The following is a 27,121-nucleotide window of genomic DNA, read 5'->3' on the forward strand; positions in this document are numbered from 1 at the left end:
ATGCGCAGCTGATAAAGAGAGGAGCCGAGAACAGGCGGAGGAAGTGCTGGGGTACAGGGAGATTCAGGGTGTGAGAGGGGTTGGTCCATACCGATGAGAGTGGCTGGTGGAAGATTAATGAGTGTGGGAAGAAACAGAGGGAGGTAAGATTGATGGGGAGGACATTGCTTGGCGTAAATAGAGACGTGGTATACTGGGATCAGAAATGGGGGATGTGGAGAAAGACGGGGATCGCGAAGTGGAGAGGATGGATTCCTGCAGAAATTAGGGAATAGAGTGAGAAAGAGTGAGAGAGATGCGCACAGGGAGGGGGTTGAAGGAAGAGGGAGAAGAGTGAAACCTCTACAGAGAGGGCGGAAGGTTGTAGGGAAGGGACGATTGAGGGTGAAGGAATATGGAAGTTGCAGGTAGAGAAGAAGGGAGAGAGAAAGGAATGGAAGAGGAGGAGGAGTGAGGGTTGATGAGTGAACAGGGAGGGAAAGAAGGACGGATATGTTGTCACTCATTCAGAGCCTTTATTGTCAGAGAGATTTGCAGCGAATACCCCACCCACACCCCAACCTCCAGTTGATTCCTGGCTTGACCGTCAGCGCTCCCATTGCTCTTCTTATCGCCGGGGCTTCAGACCCTCTGTGCTCTGGAAACCCCGGCCCCGAGATAACCCACATCTCTCTCCGAAATAAGCAAGCCGCCTGTTTCCGAGAAGACGTCAAAACAACAGATTGCCAGTTTTAGATTGTGTAGTACTTTTCAGAAAAAGCGGACATTAATATCTTGAGGTTAACAGGAAACCAGCGCACGCTGAGCATATCTGAGTATTGACTTGCGTCCCCCATTGGAACATAAGCTGGGGGTTGCTGTTATTTCAGAGAAGTATTGAAAGCGTGCGGCTGCACTGACTGGGCCGTCACACAGACAGTAAAAAATAAAAATAGTAGTGGCGTCGGCCCTGCAGACGCAGTTCATCAATTGCTTGTAATACAAACAGCAAGAAAATGAAAATAGCAGCCTAACAGACAGAGTTCAGCCGGTTCTCTCAAAACCCTCCATCACTTTCTGCCTATCATTTTCTCTCTCTGCGTCCCTCACTCTCCCCTAACTCTCTCCCTATTTCTCTTCCATGAATGCCTCTAACCCGCTTAAATATGGCTCCTCTGTCCAGCTCTCTCTTTTTTCCCTTCTACTTCCTCTGACTCTTCTGCCTTTCGATCTCACTGCGCTCGTCACAAAGCCTTTTCCTTTTGTCTCCACACCCTCTCTACCCGATTTTCTCTCTTCCCACTCTCTCCCGCTCACAAGGAATGTTCCCAGACTGAAATGTGACCAGGCTATCTGTACCGTTGAGAACATACTGACACCAGCATCTGCCGTGTACTTTCTGTTAACTAAAGTTAATGAAGTGTAAGCTTTCATAAGTCAAGGGACAGCGTTTAAGATTCGCTGGGTAATGATGCAGCTCTGTAATACTCTGGTTAGGCCACGTTTGGAGTTCTGTGTCCATTTCTGGTAGCATCACTATAGGAAGGATTTGAAAGCATTGGAAAGGGCACAGAAGAGATTTACCAGGATGCTGCTTGGTTTAGAGTGTATGGATTATGATCAGAGATTAAGGGAGCTAGGACATTACTCTTTGGAGAGAAGAAGGATGAGAGGAGACATGATAGAGGTATTAAAGATATTATGAGGAATGGATAGAGTGGACAGCCCGCGCGTCTTCCCCAGGGCACCACTGTTCAGTACAAGAGGAAATGGCTTTGTTAAGGGGTGGGACTTTCAAGGGGGATATTAGAGAAAGGTGTTTTCACTCAGAGAGTGGATGGTGTGTAGAAGGCACTGCCTGGGTCAGTGGTGGAGGCAGATATACCAGAGACATTTAATGGTCTACCAGAGAGGTATATAGAGGAATTTTAGGTGGGGGATACATGGGAGGCAGGGTTTATGGGTCGGCATAACATTGTGCTGTACCATTCTATGTTCCATGTTCTATACCGTCCCATCACACACTCCCGGGGTCAAGCACATATTGAAGCACCCTCCTGCCGTCCCATTACATACCCCTGGGGTCAGACACATGGTCAATGTCCCTCCGCACCTTTTGTGTTATTCCTGCTCACTTAAACCGGATATTGAGCTCCCGGGTCTGAGCATCTCTGCGTCTCTGCGTGTACAGGCCGGTCGTGCGATTTCGGACTTCTTCCGCCCAGAAACTCACCCCTCCTCCACGGCCCTCCCTCCCCTCCCCCCTCAGTTCTACCTCTGGTCTTACACACACGTATTATCTGAGACAGACACACTGTTGGAGACTACAGGAACGCTGACGTGCTGTTGATTGGTGAGAGGGGAGATAGGGAGTGAAGAGGAGATTTGCTCTTTATCTGAATCCATTACTGTGTTATCTGACTGTGAGGCGGCAGGTTTACTCTATGTCTCAACGCGGGAGCGTGTGATGGGACCGTGCGGAAAGAGATTCAAACCGCGGGACTGTGTGCTGTGACGGACAGGAGGGAGCTTCACCCTCTGTCTGGCTCCATGAGATTGCTGAGGGACCGTGCGGAGCTGAGCTTAATTCTCTGTCTGATCCCGCAAGTGTGTGATGGACAGAGTGCTGAGAGCTTCAATCTGTCTGTAACCACGGTAGTGTGTGATGCAAAGGTGAGGAGGGAGCTTGACTCCGAGTCTGACCTCAGGGTTGTGAGATGGGACGGTGTGGAAGCAGTTTGCACGTGCTGGGAATGCGTTTTGGGTTCTTGATTCTGTTTCTGATCCCCGGGATGGGTTTTGGGGGCGTGTGTGGGGATATTCTCTGTATGTCTGACAACAGGATTATTTGATGGGACAGAGCAGGGGACCTTCACCTTGTCTCTCAAACGGCGAGTTTGTATGATCGGACGGTTCGGTGGGAGTGTGTGATGAGACGGTGTGGAGGGAGTTTCACACTGTATCTGTCCACGGAGTGTGTGATGGGACGGTGTGGAAGGAGCTTCATTCTGTGTCTGACCCCTAGCGTGTGTGATGGGACGGTGTGAGGGAGATTCACTCTGTGTCTGGTTCCGGGACTGTGTGATGGGACGGTGTGGAGGGAGATTCACTGTGTCTGTTTCCGGCACTGTGTAATGGGACGGTGTGGTGGGAGATTCAGTCAGTCTCTGACCCCGGGAGTGTGTGATGGGATGGTGTGGAGGGAGCTTCAATCTGTGTCTGACCCCGGGAGTGTGTGATGGGACGGTGTGGAGGGAGATTCACTCTGTGTCTGACCCCGGCAGTGTGTGATGGGTCGGTGTGGAGGGAGATTTAATCTGTGTCTGACCCCGGGAGTGTGTGATGGGACGGTGTGGAGTTATACTCACTCTGTGTCTGACCCCGGGAGTGTGTGATGTGATGGTGTGGAGGGAGAGTCACTCTGTGTCTGACTCCATGAGTGTGGAATGGGACGGAGTGGACGGAGATTCCCTCTGTGTCTGCCTCCATGAGTGTGTGATGGGACTGTGTGGTGGAAGATTCAGTCACTCAGAAACCGGGAGTGTGTGCTGGGACGGTGTGGAGGGAGCTTCACTCTGTGTCTGACCCCGGGATTGTGTGATGGGATGCTGTGGAGGGAAATTCAATCTGTGTCTGACCACGGGAGTGTGTGATGGGACGGACGGTGTGGAGGAAGATTGACTCTGTGCCTGACCCCGGGAATGTGTGATGGGACGTTGTGGAGGGAGATTCACTCTGTATATGACTCCGGGAGTGTGTGATGGGACGGTGTGGATGGAGATTCACTCTGTGTCTGACCACGGGAGTGTGTGATGGGACGGTGTGGATGGATATTCACTCTGTGTCTGACCCCGGGAGTGTGTGATGGGACGGTGTGGAGGGAGATTCACTTTGTGTCTGCCTCCATGAGTGTGTGATGGGACGGTGTGGAGGGAGATTCACTCTGTGTCTGACCCCGGGAGTGTGTGACGGGACGGTGTGGAGGGAGATTCAATCTGTGTCTGACCCCGGGAGTGTGTGATGGGATGGTGCGGAGGGAGATTCACTCTGTGTCTGACCCCGGGAGTGTGTGTTGGGACGGTGTGGAGGGATATTCACTCTGTGTCTAAGCACGTGAGTGTTTGATGGGTCGGTGTGGAAGGATATTCACTCTGTGTCTGACCCCGGGATTGTGTGATGGGACGGTGTGGAGGGAGATTCACTCTTTGCCTGATCCCGCGAGTGTGTGATGGGACGGTGTGGAGGGAGACTCACTCTGTGTCTGAGCACGGGAGTGTGTGATGGGTCGGTGTGCAGGGAGATTCACTCTGTGACTGACCCCGGGAGTGTGTGTTGGGACGGTGTGGAGGGAGATTCACTCTGTGTCTAAGCACGGGAGTGAGTGATGGGTCGGTCTGGAAGGATATTCACTTTGTGTCTGACTCCATGAGTGTGTGATGGGACGGTGTGGAGGAAGACTCACATCTGTGTCTGAACCCGGGAGTGTGTGTCGGGACGGTGTGAAGGAAGATTCACTCTGTGTCTGACCCCGGGAGTGTGTGACAGGACGGTGTGGAGGGAGATTCAATCTGTGTCTGACCCCTGGAGTGTGTGATGGGATGGTGTGGAGGGAGATTCACTCTGTGTCTGACTCAGGGATTGTGTAATGGGACGGTGTGGAGGGAGAGTCACTCTGTGTCTGACCCCGGGAGTGTGTGTTGGGACGGTGTGGAGGGAGATTCACTCTGTGTCTAAGCACGGGAGTTTGTGATGGGTCGGTGTGGAAGGATATTCACTCTGTGTCTGACCTCGGGATTGTGTGATGGGACGGTGTGCAGGGAGATTCACTCTGTGACTGACACCGGGAGTGTGTGACGGGACGGTGTGGAGGGAGATTCAATCTGTGTCTGACCCCTGGAGTGTGTGATGCGAAGGTATGAAGGGATATTTACTCTCTGTCTGAGCACGGGAGTGTGCGATGGGACGGTGTAGAGGAAGCTTCACTCTGTGTCTGACACTGGGAGTGGGTGAATGGGAAGGTGTGGAGGAAGTTTCACTCTGTGTCTGACCCCGGGAGTGTGTGACGGGACGGTGTGGATGGAGATTCAATCTGTGTCTGACCCCGGGAGTGTGTGATGGGACGGTGTGGAGGGAGATTCACTCTGTGTCTGACCCCGGGAGTGGGTGATGGGACGGTGTGGAGGGAGATTCACTCTGTGTCTGAATCCGGGAGTGGGTGAATGGGACGGTGTGGAGGGAGATTCGCTCTGTGTCTGACTCCATGAGTGTGTGATGGGACGGTGTGGAGGAAGATTCACTCTGTGTCTGACCCCGGGAGTGTGTGACGGGACGGAGTGGAGGGAGATTCAATCTGTGTCTGACCCCGGGAGTGTGTGACGGGACGGTGTGGATGGAGATTCACTCTGTGTCTGACCCCGGGAGTGTGTGATGGGACGGTGTGGTGGGAGATTCACTCTGTGTCTGACTCCTTGAGTGTGAGATGGGACGATGTGGAGGGAGATTCACTTTGTGTCTGACTCCGGGAGTGTGTGATGGGACGGTGTGGAGGGAGAGTCACTTTGTGTCTGAGCACGGGAGTGTGTGATGGGTCGGTGTGGAGGGAGATTCACTCTGTGTCTGTGCCCGGGAGTGTATGATGGGACGGTGTGGAGGGAGATTCACTCTGTGTCTGAGCACGGGAGTGTGTGATGGGTCGGTGTGGAGGGAGATTCACTCTGTGTCTGACCCCGGGAGTGTGTGAATGCGACAGTATGTTGGGAGATTTACTCTGTGTCTGACCCCGGGAGTTTGTGATGGGACGCTGTGGAGGGAGATCCATTCTGTGTCTGACCCCGGGAATGTGTAATGGGACCGTGTGGAGGGAGATTCAGTCCGTCTCTTACCCCGGGAGAGTGTGATGGGACAGTGTGGAGGGAGATTCACTCTGTGTCTGGTTCCGGGACTGTTTGATGGGACAGTTTGGTGGGAGATTCACTCTGTGTCTGGTTCCGGGACTGTGTGATGGGACGGTGTGGAGGGAGATTCAGTGATTCTCCTACCCCGGGAGTATGTGATGGGACTGTGTGGAGGGAGATTCAATCTGTGTCTAAGCACGGGAGTTGGTGATGGGTCGGTGTGGAAGGATATTCACTCTGTGTCTGACCCCGGGATTGTGTGATGGGACGGTGTGCAGGGAGATTCACTCTGTGACTGACCCCGGGAGTGTGTGATGCGACGGTATGTAGGGAGATTTACTCTCTGTCTGAGCACGGGAGTGTGCGATGGGACAGTGTAGAGGAAGATTCACTCTGTGTCTGACTCCGGGAGTGGGTGAATGGGAAGGTGTGGAGGAAGTTTCACTCTGTGTCTGACCCCGATAGTGTGTGTGACGGGACGGTGTGGATGGAGATTCAATCTGTGTCTGACCCCGGGAGTGTGTGATGGGACGGTGTGGAGGGAGATTCACTCTGTGTCTGACCCCGGGAGTGTGTGATGGGACGGTATGGATGGAGATTCACTCTGTGTCTGACCCCGGGAGTGGGTGATGGGACGGTGTGGATGGAGATTCACTCTGTGTCTGACTCCTTGAGTGTGAGATGGGACGATGTGGAGGGAGATTCACTTTGTGTCTGACTCCGGGAGTGTGTGATGGGACGGTGTGGAGGGAGAGTCACTTTGTGTCTGAGCACGGGAGTGTGTGATGGGTCGGTGTGGAGGGAGATTCACTCTGTGTCTGACCCCGGGAGTGTGTGATGGGACGGTATGGATGGAGATTCACTCTGTGTCTGACCCCGGGAGTGTGTGATGGGACGGTATGGATGGAGATTCACTCTGTGTCTGACCCCGGGAGTGGGTGATGGGACGGTGTGGATGGAGATTCATATTGTGTCTGACTCCTTGAGTGTGAGATGGGACGATGTGGAGGGAGATTCACTTTGTGTCTGACTCCGGGAGTGTGTGATGGGACGGTGTGGAGGGAGAGTCACTTTGTGTCTGAGCACGGGAGTGTGTGATGGGTCGGTGTGGAGGGAGATTCACTCTGTGTCTGTGCCCGGGAGTGTATGATGGGACGGTGTGGAGGGAGATTCACTCTGTGTCTGTGCCCGGGAGTGTATGATGGGACGGTGTGGAGGAAGATTCACTCTGTGTCTGACCCCGGGAGTGTGTGACGGGACGGAGTGGAGGGAGATTCAATCTGTGTCTGACCCCGTGAGTGTGTGACGGGACGGTGTGGAGGGAGATTCAATCTGTGTCTGACCCCGGGAGTGTGTGATGGGATGGTGTGGAGGGAGATTCACTCTGTGTCTGACCCCGGGAGTGTGTGTTGGGACGGTGTGGAGGGATATTCACTCTGTGTCTAAGCACGTGAGTGTTTGATGGGTCGGTGTGGAAGGATATTCACTGTGTCTGACCCCGGGATTGTGTGATGGGACGGTGTGGAGGGAGATTCACTCTTTCCCTGATCCCGCGAGTGTGTGATGGGACGGTGTGGAGGGAGATTAACTCTGTGTCTAAGCACGGGAGTGTGTGATGTGTCGGTCTGGAAGGATATTCACTTTGTGTCTGACTCCATGAGTGTGTGATGGGACGGTGTGGAGGAAGACTCACATCTGTGTCTGATCCCGGGAGTGTGTGTCGGGACGGTGTGAAGGAAGATTCACTCTGTGTCTGACCCCGGGAGTGTGTGACGGGACGGTGTGGAGGGAGATTCAATCTGTGTCTGACCCCTGGAGTGTGTGATGGGATGGTGTGGAGGGAGATTCACTCTGTGTCTGACTCCGGGATTGTGTAATGGGACGGTGTGGAGGGAGAGTCACTCTGTGTCTAAGCACGGGAGTTTGTGATGGGACGGTGTGCAGGGAGATTCACTCTGTGACTGACCCCGGGAGTGTGTGATGCGACGGTATGAAGGGAGATTTACTCTCTGTCTGAGCACGGGAGTGTGCGATGGGACGGTGTAGAGGAAGCTTCACTCTGTGTCTGACTCCGGGAGTGGGTGAATGGGAAGGTGTGGAGGAAGTTTCACTCTGTGTCTGACCCCGGGAGTGTGTGACGGGACGGTGTGGATGGAGATTCAATCTGTGTCTGACCCCGGGAGTGTGTGATGGGACGGTGTGGAGGGAGATTCACTCTGTGTCTGACCCCGGGAGTGGGTGATGGGACGGTGTGGAGGGAGATTCACTCTGTGTCTGACTCCGGGAGTGGGTGAATGGGACGGTGTGGAGGGAGATTCGCTCTGTGTCTGACTCCATGAGTGTGTGATGGGACGGTGTGGAGGAAGATTCACTCTGTGTCTGACCACGGGAGTGTGTGACGGGACGGAGTGGAGGGAGATTCAATCTGTGTCTGACCCCGGGAGTGTGTGACGGGACGGTGTGGATGGAGATTCACTCTGTGTCTGACCCCGGGAGTGTGTGATGGGACGGTGTGGTGGGAGATTCACTCTGTGTCTGACTCCTTGAGTGTGAGATGGGACGATGTGGAGGGAGATTCACTTTGTGTCTGACTCCGGGAGTGTGTGATGGGACGGTGTGGAGGGAGAGTCACTTTGTGTCTGAGCACGGGAGTGTGTGATGGGTCGGTGTGGAGGGAGATTCACTCTGTGTCTGTGCCCGGGAGTGTATGATGGGACGGTGTGGAGGGAGATTCACTCTGTGTCTGAGCACGGGAGTGTGTGATGGGTCGGTGTGGAGGGAGATTCACTCTGTGTCTGACCCCGGGAGTGTGTGAATGCGACAGTATGTTGGGAGATTTACTCTGTGTCTGACCCCGGGAGTTTGTGATGGGACGCTGTGGAGGGAGATCCTCTCCGTGTCTGACCCCGGGAATGTGTAATGGGACCGTGTGGAGGGAGATTCAGTCCGTCTCTTACCCCGGGAGAGTGTGATGGGACAGTGTGGAGGGAGATTCACTCTGTGTCTGGTTCCGGGACTGTTTGATGGGACAGTTTGGTGGGAGATTCACTCTGTGTCTGGTTCCGGGACTGTGTGATGGGACGGTGTGGAGGGAGATTCAGTGATTCTCCTACCCCCGGGAGTATGTGATGGGACTGTGTGGAGGGAGATTCAATCTGTGTCTAAGCACGGGAGTTGGTAATGGGTCGGTGTGGAAGGATATTCACTCTGTGTCTGACCCCGGGATTGTGTGATGGGACGGTGTGCAGGGAGATTCACTCTGTGACTGACCCCGGGAGTGTGTGATGCGACGGTATGTAGGGAGATTTACTCTCTGTCTGAGCACGGGAGTGTGTGATGGGTCGGTGTGGAGGGAGATTCACTCTGTGTCTGTGCCCGGGAGTGTATGATGGGACGGTGTGGAGGAAGATTCACTCTGTGTCTGACCCCGGGAGTGTGTGACGGGACGGAGTGGAGGGAGATTCAATCTGTGTCTGACCCCGTGAGTGTGTGACGGGACGGTGTGGATGGAGATTCACTCTGTGTCTGACCCCGGGAGTGTGTGATGGGACGGTGTGGAGGGAGATTCACTCTGTGTCTGACTCCCGGAGTGTGTGATGGGACGGTGTGGAGGGAGAGTCACTTTGTGTCTGAGCACGGGAGTGTGTGATGGGTCGGTGTGGAGGGAGATTCACTCTGTGTCTGACCCCGGGAGTCTGTGAATGCGACAGTATGTTGGGAGATTTACTCTGTGTCTGACCCCGGGAGTTTGTGATGGGACGCTGTGGAGGGAGATCCTCTCCGTGTCTGACCCCGGGAATGTGTAATGGGACCGTGTGGAGGGAGATTCAGTCCGTCTCTTACCCCGGGAGAGTGTGATGGGACAGTGTGGAGGGAGATTCACTCTGTGTCTGGTTCCGGGACTGTTTGATGGGACAGTTTGGTGGGAGATTCACTCTGTGTCTGGTTCCGGGACTGTGTGATGGGACGGTGTGGAGGGAGATTCAGTGATTCTCCTACCCCCGGGAGTATGTGATGGGACTGTGTGGAGGGAGATTCAATCTGTGTCTAAGCACGGGAGTTGGTGATGGGTCGGTGTGGAAGGATATTCACTCTGTGTCTGACCCCGGGATTGTGTGATGGGACGGTGTGCAGGGAGATTCACTCTGTGACTGACCCCGGGAGTGTGTGATGCGACGGTATGTAGGGAGATTTACTCTCTGTCTGAGCACGGGAGTGTGTGATGGGTCTGTGTGGAGGGAGATTCACTCTGTGTCTGTGCCCGGGAGTGTATGATGGGACGGTGTGGAGGAAGATACACTCTGTGTCTGACCCCGGGAGTGTGTGACGGGACGGAGTGGAGGGAGATTCAATCTGTGTCTGACCCCGTGAGTGTGTGACGGGACGGTGTGGATGGAGATTCACTCTGTGTCTGACCCCGGGAGTGTGTGATGGGACGGTGTGGAGGGAGAGTCACTTTGTGTCTGAGCACGGGAGTGTGCGATGGGTCGGTGTGGAGGGAGATTCACTCTGTGTCTGTGCCCGGGAGTGTATGATGCGACAGTATGTTGGGAGATTTACTCTGTGTCTGACCCCGGGAGTGTGTGATAGGACGGTATGGATGGAGATTCACTCTGTGTCTGACCCCGGGAGTGGGTGATGGGACGGTGTGGAGGGAGATTCACTCTGTGTCTGACTCCGGGAGTGTGTGATGGGACGGTGTGGAGGGAGATTCACTCTGTGTCTGACTCCTTGAGTGTGAGATGGGACGATGTGGAGGGAGATTCACTTTGTGTCTGACTCCGGGAGTGTGTGATGGGACGGTGTGGATGGAGATTCAATCTGTGTCTGACCCCGGGAGTGTGTGATGGGACGGAGTGGAGGGAGATTCACTCTGTGTCTGACCCCGGGAGTGTGTGATGGGACGGTATGGATGGAGATTCACTCTGTGTCTGACCCCGGGAGTGGGTGATGGGACGGTGTGGAGGGAGATTCACTCTGTGTCTGACTCCGGGAGTGGGTGAATGGGACGGTGTTGAGGGAGATTCGCTCTGTGTCTGACTCCATGAGTGTGTGATGGGACGGTGTGGAGGAAGATTCACTCTGTGTCTGACCCCGGGAGTGTGTGACGGGACGGAGTGGAGGGAGATTCAATCTGTGTCTGACCCGGGGAGTGTGTGACGGGATGGTGTGGAGGGAGATTCACTCTGTGTCTGACCCCGGGAGTGTGTGACGGGACGGAGTGGAGGGAGATTCAATCTGTGTCTGACCCCGTGAGTGTGTTACGGGACGGTGTGGATGGAGATTCACTCTGTGTCTGACCCCGGGAGTGTGTGATGGGACGGTGTGGAGGGAGATTCACTCTGTGTCTGACTCCTTGAGTGTGAGATGGGACGATGTGGAGGGAGATTCACTCTGTGTCTGACTCCGGGAGTGGGTGAATGGGAAGGTGTGGAGGAAGTTTCACTCTGTGTCTGACCCCGGGAGTGTGTGACGGGACGGTGTGGATGGAGATTCAATCTGTGTCTGACCCCGGGAGTGTGTGATGGGACGGTGTGGAGGGAGATTCACTCTGTGTCTGACCCCGGGAGTGGGTGATGGGACGGTGTGGAGGGAGATTCACTCTGTGTCTGACTCCGGGAGTGGGTGAATGGGACGGTGTGGAGGGAGATTCGCTCTGTGTCTGACTCCATGAGTGTGTGATGGGACGGTGTGGAGGAAGATTCACTCTGTGTCTGACCACGGGAGTGTGTGACGGGACGGAGTGGAGGGAGATTCAATCTGTGTCTGACCCCGGGAGTGTGTGACGGGACGGTGTGGATGGAGATTCACTCTGTGTCTGACCCCGGGAGTGTGTGATGGGACGGTGTGGTGGGAGATTCACTCTGTGTCTGACTCCTTGAGTGTGTGATGGGACGGTGTGGAGGGAGAGTCACTTTGTGTCTGAGCACGGGAGTGTGTATTGGGTCGGTGTGGAGGGAGATTCACTCTGTGTCTGTGCCCGGGAGTGTATGATGGGACGGTGTGGAGGGAGATTCACTCTGTGTCTGAGCACGGGAGTGTGTGATGGGTCGGTGTGGAGGGAGATTCACTCTGTGTCTGACCCCGGGAGTCTGTGAATGCGACAGTATGTTGGGAGATTTACTCTGTGTCTGACCCCGGGAGTGTGTGACGGGACGGAGTGGAGGGAGATTCAATCTGTGTCTGACCCGGGGAGTGTGTGACGGGACGGTGTGGAGGGAGATTCACTCTGTGTCTGACCCCGGGAGTGTGTGACGGGACGGAGTGGAGGGAGATTCAATCTGTGTCTGACCCCGTGAGTGTGTGACGGGACGGTGTGGATGGAGATTCACTCTGTGTCTGACCCCGGGAGTGTGTGATGGGACGGTGTGGAGGGAGATTCACTCTGTGTCTGACTCCTTGAGTGTGAGATGGGACGATGTGGAGGGAGATTCACTCTGTGTCTGACTCCGGGAGTGGGTGAATGGGAAGGTGTGAAGGAAGTTTCACTCTGTGTCTGACCCCGGGAGTGTGTGACGGGACGGTGTGGATGGAGATTCAATCTGTGTCTGACCCCGGGAGTGTGTGATGGGACGGTGTGGAGGGAGATTCACTCTGTGTCTGACTCCCGGAGTGTGTGATGGGACGGTGTGGAGGGAGAGTCACTTTGTGTCTGAGCACGGGAGTGCGTGATGGGTCGGTGTGGAGGGAGAGTCACTCTGTGTCTGTGCCCGGGAGTGTATGATGCGACAGTATGTTGGGAGATTTACTCTGTGTCTGACCCCGGGAGTGTGTGATAGGACGGTATGGATGGAGATTCACTCTGTGTCTGACCCCGGGAGTGGGTGATGGGACGGTGTGGAGGGAGATTCACTCTGTGTCTGACTCCGGGAGTGTGTGATGGGACGGTGTGGAGGGAGATTCACTCTGTGTCTGACTCCTTGAGTGTGAGATGGGACGATGTGGAGGGAGATTCACTTTGTGTCTGACTCCGGGAGTGTGTGATAGGACGGTGTGGATGGAGATTCAATCTGTGTCTGACCCCGGGAGTGTGTGATGGGACGGAGTGGAGGGAGATTCACTCTGTGTCTGACCCCGGGAGTGTGTGATGGGACGGTATGGATGGAGATTCACTCTGTGTCTGACCCCGGGAGTGGGTGATGGGACGGTGTGGAGGGAGATTCACTCTGTGTCTGACTCCGGGAGTGGGTGAATGGGACTGTGTTGAGGGAGATTCGCTCTGTGTCTGACTCCATGAGTGTGTGATGGGACGGTGTGGAGGAAGATTCACTCTGTGTCTGACCCCGGGAGTGTGTGACGGGACGGAGTGGAGGGAGATTCAATCTGTGTCTGACCCGGGGAGTGTGTGACGGGATGGTGTGGAGGGAGATTCACTCTGTGTCTGACCCCGGGAGTGTGTGACGGGACGGAGTGGAGGGAGATTCAATCTGTGTCTGACCCCGTGAGTGTGTGACGGGACGGTGTGGATGGAGATTCACTCTGTGTCTGACCCCGGGAGTGTGTGATGGGACGGTGTGGAGGGAGATTCACTCTGTGTCTGACTCCTTGAGTGTGAGATGGGACGATGTGGAGGGAGATTCACTCTGTGTCTGACTCCGGGAGTGGGTGAATGGGAAGGTGTGGAGGAAGTTTCACTCTGTGTCTGACCCCGGGAGTGTGTGACGGGACGGTTTGGATGGAGATTCAATCTGTGTCTGACCCCGGGAGTGTGTGATGGGACGGTGTGGAGGGAGATTCACTCTGTGTCTGACCCCGGGAGTGGGTGATGGGACGGTGTGGAGGGAGATTCACTCTGTGTCTGACTCCGGGAGTGGGTGAATGGGACGGTGTGGAGGGAGATTCGCTCTGTGTCTGACTCCATGAGTGTGTGATGGGACGGTGTGGAGGAAGATTCACTCTGTGTCTGACCACGGGAGTGTGTGACGGGACGGTGGAGGGAGATTCAATCTGTGTCTGACCCCGGGAGTGTGTGACGGGACGGTGTGGATGGAGATTCACTCTGTGTCTGACCCCGGGAGTGTGTGATGGGACGGTGTGGTGGGAGATTCACTCTGTGTCTGACTCCTTGAGTGTGAGATGGGACGATGTGGAGGGAGATTCACTTTGTGTCTGACTCCGGGAGTGTGTGATGGGACGGTGTGGAGGGAGAGTCACTTTGTGTCTGAGCACGGGAGTGTGTGATGGGTCGGTGTGGAGGGAGATTCACTCTGTGTCTGTGCCCGGGAGTGTATGATGGGACGGTGTGGAGGGAGATTCACTCTGTGTCTGACCCCGGGAGTCTGTGAATGCGACAGTATGTTGGGAGATTTACTCTGTGTCTGACCCCGGGAGTGTGTGACGGGACGGAGTGGAGGGTGATTCAATCTGTGTCTGACCCGGGGAGTGTGTGACGGGACGGTGTGGAGGGAGATTCACTCTGTGTCTGACCCCGGGAGTGTGTGACGGGACGGAGTGGAGGGAGATTCAATCTGTGTCTGACTCCGGGAGTGGGTGAATGGGAAGGTGTGAAGGAAGTTTCACTCTGTGTCTGACCCCGGGAGTGTGTGACGGGACGGTGTGGATGGAGATTCAATCTGTGTCTGACCCCGGGAGTGTGTGATGGGACGGTGTGGAGGGAGATTCACTCTGTGTCTGACTCCGGGAGTGGGTGAATGGGACGGTGTGGAGGGAGATTCGCTCTGTGTCTGACTCCATGAGTGTGTGATGGGACGGTGTGGAGGAAGATTCACTCTGTGTCTGACCACGGGAGTGTGTGACGGGACGGAGTGGAGGGAGATTCAATCTGTGTCTGACCCCGGGAGTGTGTGACGGGACGGTGTGGATGGAGATTCACTCTGTGTCTGACCCCGGGAGTGTGTGATGGGACGGTGTGGTGGGAGATTCACTCTGTGTCTGACTCCTTGTGTGTGAGATGGGACGATGTGGAGGGAGATTCACTTTGTGTCTGACTCCGGGAGTGTGTGATGGGACGGTGTGGAGGGAGAGTCACTTTGTGTCTGAGCACGGGAGTGTGTGATGGGTCGGTGTGGAGGGAGATTCACTCTGTGTCTGTGCCCGGGAGTGTATGATGGGACGGTGTGGAGGGAGATTCACTCTGTGTCTGAGCACGGGAGTGTGTGATGGGTCGGTGTGGAGGGAGATTCACTCTGTGTCTGACCCCGGGAGTCTGTGAATGCGACAGTATGTTGGGAGATTTACTCTGTGTCTGACCCCGGGAGTTTGTGATGGGGCGCTGTGGAGGGAGATTCACTCTGTGTCTGACTCCTTGTGTGTGAGATGGGACGATGTGGAGGGAGATTCACTTTGTGTCTGACTCCGGGAGTGTGTGATGGGACGGTGTGGTGGGAGATTCACTCTGTGTCTGACTCCTTGTGTGTGAGATGGGACGATGTGCAGGGAGATTCACTCTGTGACTGACCCCGGGAGTGTGTGATGCGACGGTATGTAGGGAGATTTATTCTCTGTCTGAGCACGGGAGTGTGTGATGGGTCGGTGTGGAGGGAGATTCACTCTGTGTCTGTGCCCGGGAGTGTATGATGGGACGGTGTGGAGGAAGATTCACTCTGTGTCTGACCCCGGGAGTGTGTGACGGGACGGAGTGGAGGGAGATTCAATCTGTGTCTGACCCCGTGAGTGTGTGACGGGACGGTGTGGATGGAGATTCACTCTGTGTCTGACCCCGGGAGTGTGTGATGGGACGGTGTGGTGGGAGATTCACTCTGTGTCTGACTCCTTGAGTGTGAGATGGGACGATGTGGAGGGAGATTCACTTTGTGTCTGACTCCGGGAGTGTGTGATGGGACGGTGTGGAGGGAGAGTCACTTTGTGTCTGAGCACGGGAGTGTGTGATGGGTCGGTGTGGTGGGAGATTCACTCTGTGTCTGTGCCCGGGAGTGTATGATGGGACGGTGTGGAGGGAGATTCACTCTGTGTCTGAGCACGGGAGTGTGTGATGGGTCGGTGTGGAGGGAGATTCACTCTGTGTCTGACCCCGGGAGTGTGTGAATGCGTCAGTATGTTGGGAGATTTACTCTGTGTCTGACCCCGGGAGTGTGTGATGGGACGGTATGGATGGAGATTCACTCTGTGTCTGACCCCGGGAGTGGGTGATGGGACGGTGTGGAGGGAGATTCACTCTGTGTCTGACTCCGGGAGTGTGTGATGGGACAGTGTGGAGGGAGATTCACTCTGTGTCTGACTCCTTGAGTGTGAGATGTGACGATGTGGAGGGAGATTCACTCTGTGTCTGACCCCGGGAGTGTGTGAATGCGACAGTATGTTGGGAGATTTACTCTGTGTCTGACCCCGGGAGTGTGTGATGGGACGGTATGGATGGAGATTCACTCTTTGTCTGACCCCGGGAGTGGGTGATGGGACGGTGTGCAGGGAGATTCACTCTGTGTCTGACTCCGGGTGTGTGTGATGGTATGTTGTGGAGGGAGATTCACTCTGTGTCTGACTCCTTGAGTGTGAGATGGGACGATGTGGAGGGAGATTCACTTTGTGTCTGACTCCGGGAGTGTGTGATGGGACGGTGTGGATGGAGATTCAATCTGTGTCTGACCCCGGGAGTGTGTGATGGGACGGTGTGGAGGGAGATTCACTCTGTGTCTGACCCCGGGAGTGTGTGATGGGACGGTATGGATGGAGATTCACTCTGTGTCTGACCCCGGGAGTGGGTGATGGGACGGTGTGGAGGGAGATTCACTCTGTGTCTGACTCCGGGAGTGGGTGAATGGGACGGTGTTGAGGGAGATTCGCTCTGTGTCTGACTCCATGAGTGTGTGATGGGACGGTGTGGAGGAAGATTCACTCTGTGTCTGACCCCGGGAGTGTGTGACGGGACGGAGTGGAGGGAGATTCAATCTGTGTCTGACCCGGGGAGTGTGTGACGGGACGGTGTGGAGTGAGATTCACTCTGTGTCTGACCCCGGGAGTGTGTGACGGGACGGAGTGGAGGGAGATTCAATCTGAGTCTGACCCCGTGAGTGTGTGACGGGACGGTGTGGATGGAGATTCACTCTGTGTCTGACCCCGGGAGTGTGTCATGGGACGGTGTGGAGGGAGATTCACTCTGTGTCTGACTCCTTGAGTGTGAGATGGGACGATGTGGAGGGAGATTCACTTTGTGTCTGACTCCGGGAGTCTGTGATGGGACGGTGTGGAGGGAGAGTCACTTTGTGTCTGAGCACGGGAGTGTGTGATGGGTCGGTGTGGAGGGAGATTCACTCTGTGTCTGTGCCCGGGAGTGTATGATGGGACGGTGTGGAGGGAGATTCACTCTGTGTCTGAGCACGGGAGTGTGTGATGGGCCGGTGTGGAGGGAGATTCTCTCTGTGTCTGACCCCGGGAGTGTGTGAATGCGACAGTATGTTGGGAGATTTACTCTTTGTCTGACCCCTGGAGTGTGTGATGGGACGCTGTGGAGGGAGATCCTCTCTGTGTCTGACCCCGGGAATGTGTAAAGGGACCGTGTGGAGGGAGATTCAGTCAGTCTCTTACCCCGGGAGAGTGTGATGGGACAGTGTGGAGGGAGATTCACTCTGTGTCTGGTTCCGGGACTGTTTGATGGGACAGTTTGGTGGGAGATTCACTCTGTGTCTGGTTCCGGGACTGTGTGATGGGACGGTGTGGAGGGAGATTCAGTGATTCTCCTACCCCGGGAGTATGTGATGGGACGGTGTGGAGGAAGATTCACGGTGTGGAAGCAACGTTAATCGTTAAATGGTTTCTCTGTCGGATCCCGGGAATGTTTTTTTGGAACTTCTCTGTATGTCTGACAACAGGATTATTTGCTTTGACAGTGCAGGGAACCTTCTCTCTTTCTCTTACCCGGCGAGTTTGTATGATCGGACGGTTCGGTGGGATGTGTGTGATGGGACGGTGTAAAAAGATCCCCATTCTGATGTAATGGTCGGAATGGAGAGAGATTCACTGTTCATTGGTCGTATTTTTCAGAGCAGCCGATGGGGCAGAGCAACGGTATTCTAACTCTGTTTCAAACCGTCTTGAAATAAATTCAAAAAAGGAAGAGGTATGTGTGATATATCCACACCAGAGTTAAGCGCCCACCACCATCCCATCACATACATCGGGGCTCAGATACACAGCGAAGCTCCCTGCACACCTGCCAGCACACAGACACGGCTTCAGACACATAGTCAATCTCGGTCCACACCGGTCCATCCCATACTGCCGGGGTCAGACAGAGAGTTTATCTCACTCCATTTCCCTCGGGGAAAAGGATCGAATCAGAGAGATCAAGAATTTTTTTAATTGAGTAAGGGCAAGTTATGAAGCTGTAAAGCTAGAAATTGCGGGAGTGATTTGAGATGATGTGTTTTTTTATTCAAAAACGAACTATTGACATGTAGTCGATGTTCAGGTATCTCTTGCAGGATATAAGGCACAAATTTCTCCCGGTAGGGAAGATAAGGATTTGTAGGGTGAAGGAACCAAGGTTGAAAAGTGGAGCATCCAGTAATGTGGTAGAAGGTAGTATACATATAGGAAGCAGGGACCAGATGGGTCTATTGAGGAATATAGGTTAACAAGAAACGAGCTTAGAAATGGGCTGAGGAGAGCAGGAAGGGGACAAGAAAAGGCCTTGGCGAGTAGGGTAAAGAAACCCCCCCCCCCAAGGCATTCTTCAATAATGTGAAGAACAAAAGGATGACAGGAGTGAAAATAGGACCGGTTAGAGGTAAAAGTGGGAAGATGTGTCTAGAGTATGTGAAAGTGAGCGAAGCCTTCAATAAACGCTTCTCTTCGGTATCCACCAATGAGAGGGAACTAGATGACGGTGAGGACAATATCAGTGAGGTAAATTTTCTGGAGCATGTTGATATCAAGGGAGAGGAGATGCTGGAGTCGTTAAAATACATTGGGACTGCAGAAAGTGTGGATAATGTAGCAGGATCCTCTTTTGAGTCAGTATCAGTGGAAGTCAGGAACAGGAAGGGAGCAGTTACTCTACTGGCGGGATTCTATATGCCCCCTGGTTACAGCAGAGATACCGAGGAGCAGATTGGAGGCAGATTTTGGAAAGGTTAAAAAATAACAGGTTTGTTATCGTTGGTGACTTTAACTTCCCTAATATTGATTAGCACTTGAATAGTTCCAAGGGTTTAGATGGGGAGGAGTTTAAATGTGTTCAGTATGGATTCCTGTCACAGAGTGTTGACAAGCCGACAAGGGGGACTGCCATTCTAGATCAAGTATTAGGTGATGAACCGGGTCAGGTCCCAGATCTGTCAGGGGTGAGCATCTGGGGGACAGTGATCACCGCTTCCCGACCTTCAGCATTATCATGGAAAAGGATAGATTCAGAGAAGACAGGAAATTTTTTAATTGGGTAAGGGCAAGTTATGAGGCTAGAAGGCTGGAACTCGCGGGTGTGAATTGGGATGATGTTTTAGCAGGGAAATGAACTATGTACTTGTGATTGATGCTTAGGGATATCTTGCAGGATGTTAGAGATAAATTTGCCCCGGTGAGGAAAATAAAGAATGGTAGGGTGAGGGAACCATAGATGACAAGTGAAGAGGAATATCTAGTCAGGTGGAAGAAGGCAGCATACATGACGTTTAGGTATCAAGGATCACATGGGTCTATTGAGGAATATAGGCAAGCAAAAAAAAAAAAAGGTTAAGAAGGGGCTGAGGAGAGCAAGAAGGGGCATGAGAAGGCCGTGGCTAGTAGAGTAATGGAAAACCCCAAAGCCTTTTTCAATATGTGAAGAACAAAAGGATGACATGAGTGAAGATATGACCGATTAGAGATAAAGGTGCGAACAAGTGTCTGGAGTATGTGGATGTGAGCGAGGTCCTCAATGAATGCCACACTTCGTAATTCACCAATGTGGGGGAACGTGATGACGGCAAGGACAACATGAGTGCGGTTTATGTTCTGGAACATGTTAATATTAAGGGAGAGGAGAAATAAAATAGGATGGATAAGTCCGCGGGTCCTGACGGAATATTCCCCAGAGAGGTGCAAGAGGCGAGGGGAAAGTTTGCTGAGCCTCTGGCTCAGATCTTTATGTCCTCGTTGTAAACGTGAATTGTACCGGACAATTGGAGGGAAGCGAAGGTTGACTCCTTGTCCAAAAATCTCGCCGGACAGTGCCGGTAATTGTAGACCAGTGAACCTTACGTGTATAGTGGGAAGGCTGTTGGAATAGATTCTTAGAGACAGGACTTAGGGGCATTCAGAGAATCATGGTCTGATCCGGGACAGTCAGCATGGCTTTGTGAAGGGCAGATGGTGATCAGGCATATCTGAGGGTAGTCCAGAGGATGTGAACTACATGGAGTTTAGTAAGGCATTTGAAAAGGTTCCACACTGACGACTTATTCAGAAATTTAGAAGACCCAAAGAAGTTTGGCCAATGGATTCTGAATTGGCTTGCCTGCAATAAGCATTGTGTCATGGCGGAGAGAGAACATTGCGGATTAGAGGGTTCCGGCTAGTAATGTCCAAAAGGATCGGTTCAGGGACCTCTTCTATTCGTGAATTTATTAACGACCTGGATGTGGGGGTAGAAGAGTGGGTTGGCAAGTTTGGAGATGACACAAAGGTTGGTGGTGTTATGCATAGTGTAGAGGATTGTCCAAAATTGCAAGGACCCATTGATAGGATGCAGAAGTGGGCTGAGAAGTGGCAGATGGAATTCATCCCGGAGAAGTGTGAGGTGGTAGACTTTGGAAGGACAAACTCCAAGGCAGATTTCAAAGTAAATGGCAACATACTTTGTAGTGTGGAGGAGCAGTGGGATCGGGGCTTCTTCTCCACAGATCCTTGAAAGTTACCTAACAGGTAGATAGGGTAATTAAGAAAGCTTATGGGGTGTTATCTTTCATAAGTCGAGGGATAGAATTAGGAGTCGCGAAGAAATGATGCAGGTCTATAGAACTCTGGTAAGGCAACACTTGGAGTACTGCGTCCAGTTCTGGTCGTCTCACTATAGGAAGGATGTGGAAGCATTGGAAAGGGCACAGTGGAGTTTTACCAGGATGCTGCCTGGTTTAGAGAGTATGCATTAGAATCAGAGATTAAGGGAGCTGGGGCTTTACTGTTTGGAGAGAAGGAGGATGAGACGAGAAATGACAGAGCTATACAAGAAATTAACAGGAATAGATAGAGTACCTCTTCCCCAGGGCACCACTGCTCAGTATAAGAGGAAATGACTTTAAAGTAAGGGGCGGGAAGCTCAATGGTGATATTAAACGAAAGCTGATTACTCAGAGAGTGGTTGGTGCATGGTATACACTGTCTGAGTCGGTGGTGGAGGCAGGTACACTAGTGAAATTTCAGAGACTACAAGACATAAGAACATAAGAGATAGGAGCAGGAGCAGGCCAATCGGACCCACAAGCCTGCTCCGCCATTCAACAAGATCATGGCTGATCCAATCTTAACTCTAGTTTTCACCGAATCCCACAAGGCAACAGTGCCAACCAACAGGGTACCATGCCGCCCATTTTATTTTATTATTCATCCCGCCCAAACCCATGTGATCACCCGGGGGGAAAAAAAACGATTTGCCAGTTGAGGAGAAAAAATCTGGAAAATTCTTCTCCGACCCATCCAGGCTATCAAAAACAGGTCCAGGAGATCACATGGCTGATCTAAACCTAGCCACATGTCGACTTACCTGCTCGCTCACCGTATCCCCTAATGCCATTTTTATCCAGGAAAATGTCTATCTCCGTTCTGAATGTATTGAGTGTCGTAGTTTCCACAGCTCTCTGGGGCAGTAAATTCCACAACCCCACTACCCTCTGAGTGAAGAAACTTCTCCTCATCTCAGTCCTGGAACGGCATCCCCTTATTTTAAGATTAAGCCCCCTAGTCCTAGTTTCACCCATCATTGGGAACATTCTCCACGCATCCACCCGATCAAGACCCTTCACAATCTTATATGTTTCAATAAGCTCGCCTCTCAGTCTTCGGAACTCCAATGAGTATGATGAACTCTCATCATACATCAACTCACCCATCTAGATTCACCTAGTGAATCTTCTCTTCACTGCCTCGAGAGCCAGTATGTCCTTTCTTAAATATGGACAGCAGAACTGCACGCAGGACTCCAGATGTGGTCTCACCAACACCCGGTACAACTGCAGTAAGACCTCTCTGTTCTTATACTCCATCCCCCTAGCAATAAAAGCCAATATTCCATTGCCCTTCTTGACCACCTGCTGTACTTGCATACTAACTTTTTGTGTTTCCTGCACCAGGACCCCCAGATCCCTTTGCACAGAAGCACTTTCCAGTTTCTCTCCATTCAGATAATAACTTGCTCTATTATTTTTCCTGCCAAAGTGCAAGACCTCACACTTGTCAGTGTTATATTTCATCTACCAAATGTCTGCCCAATCACTCAGCCTATCTATGTCCACCTGCAGGGTTTCAATGTCCTCAGCAATCATTACACTCCCTCCAATCCTTGTCTCATCAGCAAACTTCGATACGTTGCACTTAATCCCTTTCTCCAAATCATTAATATAGATTGTAAAGAGTTGGGGTCCCAACACCGACCCCTGCGGAACACCACTAGTCACCAACTGCCAATCTGAGAATAATCCATTTATCCCAACAGTCTGTTTTCTGTAAAGAATGCCAATCCCCCGCACATGCTAGAATATTATCCCCAATCCCATGATTTGTGACATATAAAAGTGTTTAAGGGTCGGCACAGCATTGTAGGCCGAAGTGCCTGAATGTGTTGTAGTATTCTATGTTCTATGTTCCGAGTTTCTTTTTACCCTCGGAGAGCGCTGAGTGCGCGGAATGGGCTGCCGGCAACCTTGGTGCAGTCGGGTACAGGGAGCATCTTTAAAATAGAGGGCTACAGGTAAGCCTCGTAATTTCTGTGGTAGTGACATGCTCGGCACAACTTTGTGGGCCGAAGGGCCTGTATTGAGCTGTAGGTTTTCTATGTTTCTATGACACCTGTTGTGAGGGAGAGAGATGGTGTGAAGGGAGCTTCCCTCTGTCTGACCCCGGGAACGTGTTATAGGATTGTGCTCAGAAAGGGTTGCTTGTGAGGGGACGGTGTGGAGGCAGATGCACTCTGTGTCTGACCCCGGGAGTGTTTGATGGGACGGTGTGGAGGGAGATTCACTCTGCGTCTGACCCCGGGAGTGTGTGATGGGACGGTGTGGAGAGAGATTCACTCTGTCTCTGACCCCCGGACTGTGTGATGGGACGGTGTGGAGGGAGATTCAGTTTGTGTCGGACCCCAGGAGTGTGTTATGGGATGGTCTGGAAGGAGCCTCACTCTGTCTGAGGAGATTTTCCCACCTCTGCAAGCCTGCTTGCATTTACCCTATCCGTACCCCTCATAATTCTGTATACCTCCTCTCTTCTCAATACTCCACATTCTAAAGAGTACAGTACTAAGCTATTCAATATTCAAGATACCAAGCAGATGTAGAATGTCAGAATGTTTGTCAGGTTGAGGGAGAGTTGATACAGGTCTCTATACTGACGAGAGACAGAGATAGACCAGGCAACCGGCGTATTTCTCACCCGGAGAGAAATGTCTAACACCACGGAGAGGCAGTGGTGAGGGATTGTGTTTAAGAGAGATGAGGGGCAAGGCTTTGTTTACAGCTGGAGTGTGTGTGACTGGAATGCACAGCCTGGGTTCGTATCAAGGCAAATCGATGGAGGCGTTTAATTGGCTCTTTGACAGGCACGTAGATGTGCGGTGATTGGAGAGGAATAAATTGTGTTTGTAGAAACGATTTAGGTATGAAGTATAATAGGTATAGCAAATTTTCTGCGCAGGAGGGTCTGTTCTGTTCTCTGATTTACGCTCACTCCTCAGTATGAGGAAAAGAGAGTGATTTGAACTCAGAGGGTGGGATGAGCAGCGGATGGATAGATCATGGAATATGACGATGAATTGACAATGACAAGGAACGATTTTTCCGCAGTCGGTATGGACAGTGAACGTCCCAGAAGGAGAGACAAATCAGACTCAAGCATATGGCTAATCTGCGTTTTGACAGCGACCCTCATTATCACGGGTATCTGCTGGAGGATTCATGGTGAGTTTCACACCGGTCGGAACGACAAAACCGCGGAGAATAAAAATGGCCACTGTATCAGCGACACATACCGAACATTACACCGAAACACACTTCAAGGTGATATCAACACACCCCTCACTGTGGTACTCACGGGTCTCTCAGTATGACCACGACTCACCGCTCACCGTGACACCGACACAAACCCCACCAAAACATCCCTCAACATGACACCGACGCATCCCTCAAACTGATACCAACACACCACCTAATATTTTAAAGATTCACTGTAACACTGTAGCCGTAGAACCGACAGGTCACGCACTGTGTGCTAGACACATCCCTCACCGTGACGCAGACACGTCCATCACTTTGAATCCGACTCATATCTTATTATGACAGTAACTACCCTTCCGACATAACCGGAAACACCGAAACACTGACATAACCCTCACCGTCACAAAGACACATCGCTCACCGTGACACCGACAAGCCCCTGAGAGCGTCAACCACTCAGTCCGCACCGTGACAACAACACGAAACTTACTGTGGAAGCGACGCATCTGCCGTGTACGCAACAGGTCCTTTCCCGTGACACAGACACACCACTCACCGTGACATTGACATTTTTCCACCGTCACACCAATGCATCGGACACTATTTCACCGGCGAGTTTCTCACTGTAACACCGTCAAACCTCGCACTGTGACCCCGACATATGTCTCACCGTGACATAGAGATAGACCGTGATGTGACCCGGTACAACTCTCACAAAAACGCCTATCACAATGTCAGCTATACGTCTCTCAGAGTAATACTGTCTCACTGTAACAGGGAATCAACTATCAAGGGATACTAAAGCAGCCCCCGTCGTGCTCACCAACAAAATCCTCGCTGGTAACCTGATAGAACCATCAGCATGTCCCGGACACGTACCTCACGGTGTCGCCGTCGCCCCTCACTGTGCCATCAGCACCCTTCACTGAGACATGACAGACCACTCTCCGTGACCCGCTCAGTAGCTCGACGCTGAGACACTATAAATGGAAAACATCCTTCACCATCTCAGATCACCTCTGACCGAATCCACAAACTCTGTTGGTAGTCCATGAGTAAAGTTCAACCTTTTCTGTCTGTCTGTCTTTAAATCCAAGATATCTGAGATTTCCCAGCTGAATTCCCTCCAGGAGAACCTGTCTCAAGGCACACACTTCACAGTGACACCGCCCTTCACCGTGACCCTGAGACACCACCGACGCCTATAGGCTCTCAACGTGTACAGTCCAGCTCCACACCGTGACAAGAACTCACACGTCACTCTAGCACCCCTCGCCGAGACAGTATTGCCCCACAACAGAATAACAATGCACATCTCACTGAGGAAATTACCCACACCTCAGACTGACCTCTCCGTAAGACCAACATCTAAATTCATAATGACACCGACATAGTCCTCTCCGTGACACGGACACACAACTCAGCGTGATAATCTCACACACACCGTGGCGATGACATTCCTCTCATTCTAAAAATTCCCTCACTATGACATTTCCCTCGCCGTGTCGTTGAGATACACTTCATTGTGTCCCGGCACACCTCTTGGCGGGGCACAGAAAAGCCTATCACAGTGATGCCGACACGTCCCTCACATCAACTCGGACGTGCCTCATGCTGAGACAGAAAATCGATTATCATAAGCACGATAATGACATAGACCGCATTGTAACAACAAAACAGTCCCCGGGGCATTGATTACCCCTCAAAGTGACCCAGATCGAGAAGGAGACGCTGACGCCTCTCACTGTGCCACCAGCACATCCCTCACGTGAAACCCTTCACCGTGACACTGACAGAACAATCTCTGTGACCCGATCGGTAGCGTGACGCTGACTCATGTGTCACTGTAAATGCTAAACATCCTTCACCATCTCTCTCAGTGTTACTGATTCGTCAGTCACAGATCACCTCCAACCGAAACTCCACGCTCCTTTGGGAAGATTATAACGAGATGAATGAGACCGAGCACCAACGTCAACGACAGGTCGATGATTCCAACCCAACCATTGAATCCATAATATCTGAGATTTCCCACCTGGATCTCTCCAGGAGAACCTGTCTCGAAAATCTTTCTGCGCTCAACTCTAATCTGTCCGATTTTAAACGAAGGCACAACGATCTACGTCACCAGTTCACTGAAATGGAAACGAAGTACAGATCTGTCAACGAAACCAAGGCTCAAATTTGTGAATTGTTGGCCAGCCGAAGAGGTGAGTCATCATCCCCCTCTTTCACCCGCTCCTCATCACAGGGCAGGCATGGAAAGATGAAGGTTCACTCAATGTATGACGTCGTGAGTATGTGAAGAGATGGTATAGTGGAAGATTCACTCTCTGTTTGACCCGGTGAGTGTGTGTTGACGCTGCGTGGAGGAAGTTTCACTCTATCACTGAATCCATGAGGGTGTGATGGGACGTTGTGGAGGTGGATCCACTCTGTGTCTGACAGCAGGATTGTGTGATGGAACAGTGCCCAGAGTAATTCACTCCATGACTGACACTTGAAATGCATTATGGCACAGTGGAGACAGTTTCACTCTGAACAGGGAGTGTGTGACGGGACCTTGCAGAGGGTCCATCACACTGTGTCTGAATCCGGGAGTGTGTGATGGGATCGTGGAGAAAGAGCTTAAGTCTGTGTCTCACCCCGATTGTGTGTGTTGGGACGCTGTGGAAGGAGATTCACTCTGTGTCTGACGCCGGGAGTGTGTGATGGGATGGTGTGGAGGGAGATTCACTCTGTGCTTGACCCAGGGATTGTGTGATGGGACGGTGTGGTGGGAGATTCACTCTGTGTCTGACCCCGGGGGTGTGTGATGGGACGGTGTGGAGGGAGACTCACTCTGTGTCTGACCCCTGGAGTGTGTGATGGGACGGTGTGGAGAGAGATTCATTCTGTGTCTGACCCCTGGAGTGTGTGATGGGACGGTGTGGAGGGAGTTTCACACTTTGTCTGACCCCGTGAGTGTGTGATAGGACGGTGTGGAGGGAACTTCTCTCTCTGTCAAACCCTCGGTGTGCATAATGTGACGGTGTGGACTGCTCTTCATTCCGTGTCTGATTCAGTGTGTTTGCGTTGAGGTGCTATGTAGGGAGCATCAACATTTGATGTCTGACATCTGATGGGAGAGTGCAATCATATTCTCACACTTCT

The sequence above is a fragment of the Hypanus sabinus genome, unplaced genomic scaffold, assembly GCF_030144855.1.
Source record: "Hypanus sabinus isolate sHypSab1 unplaced genomic scaffold, sHypSab1.hap1 scaffold_788, whole genome shotgun sequence".
In the NCBI taxonomy this organism is placed as follows: domain Eukaryota; kingdom Metazoa; phylum Chordata; class Chondrichthyes; order Myliobatiformes; family Dasyatidae; genus Hypanus; species Hypanus sabinus.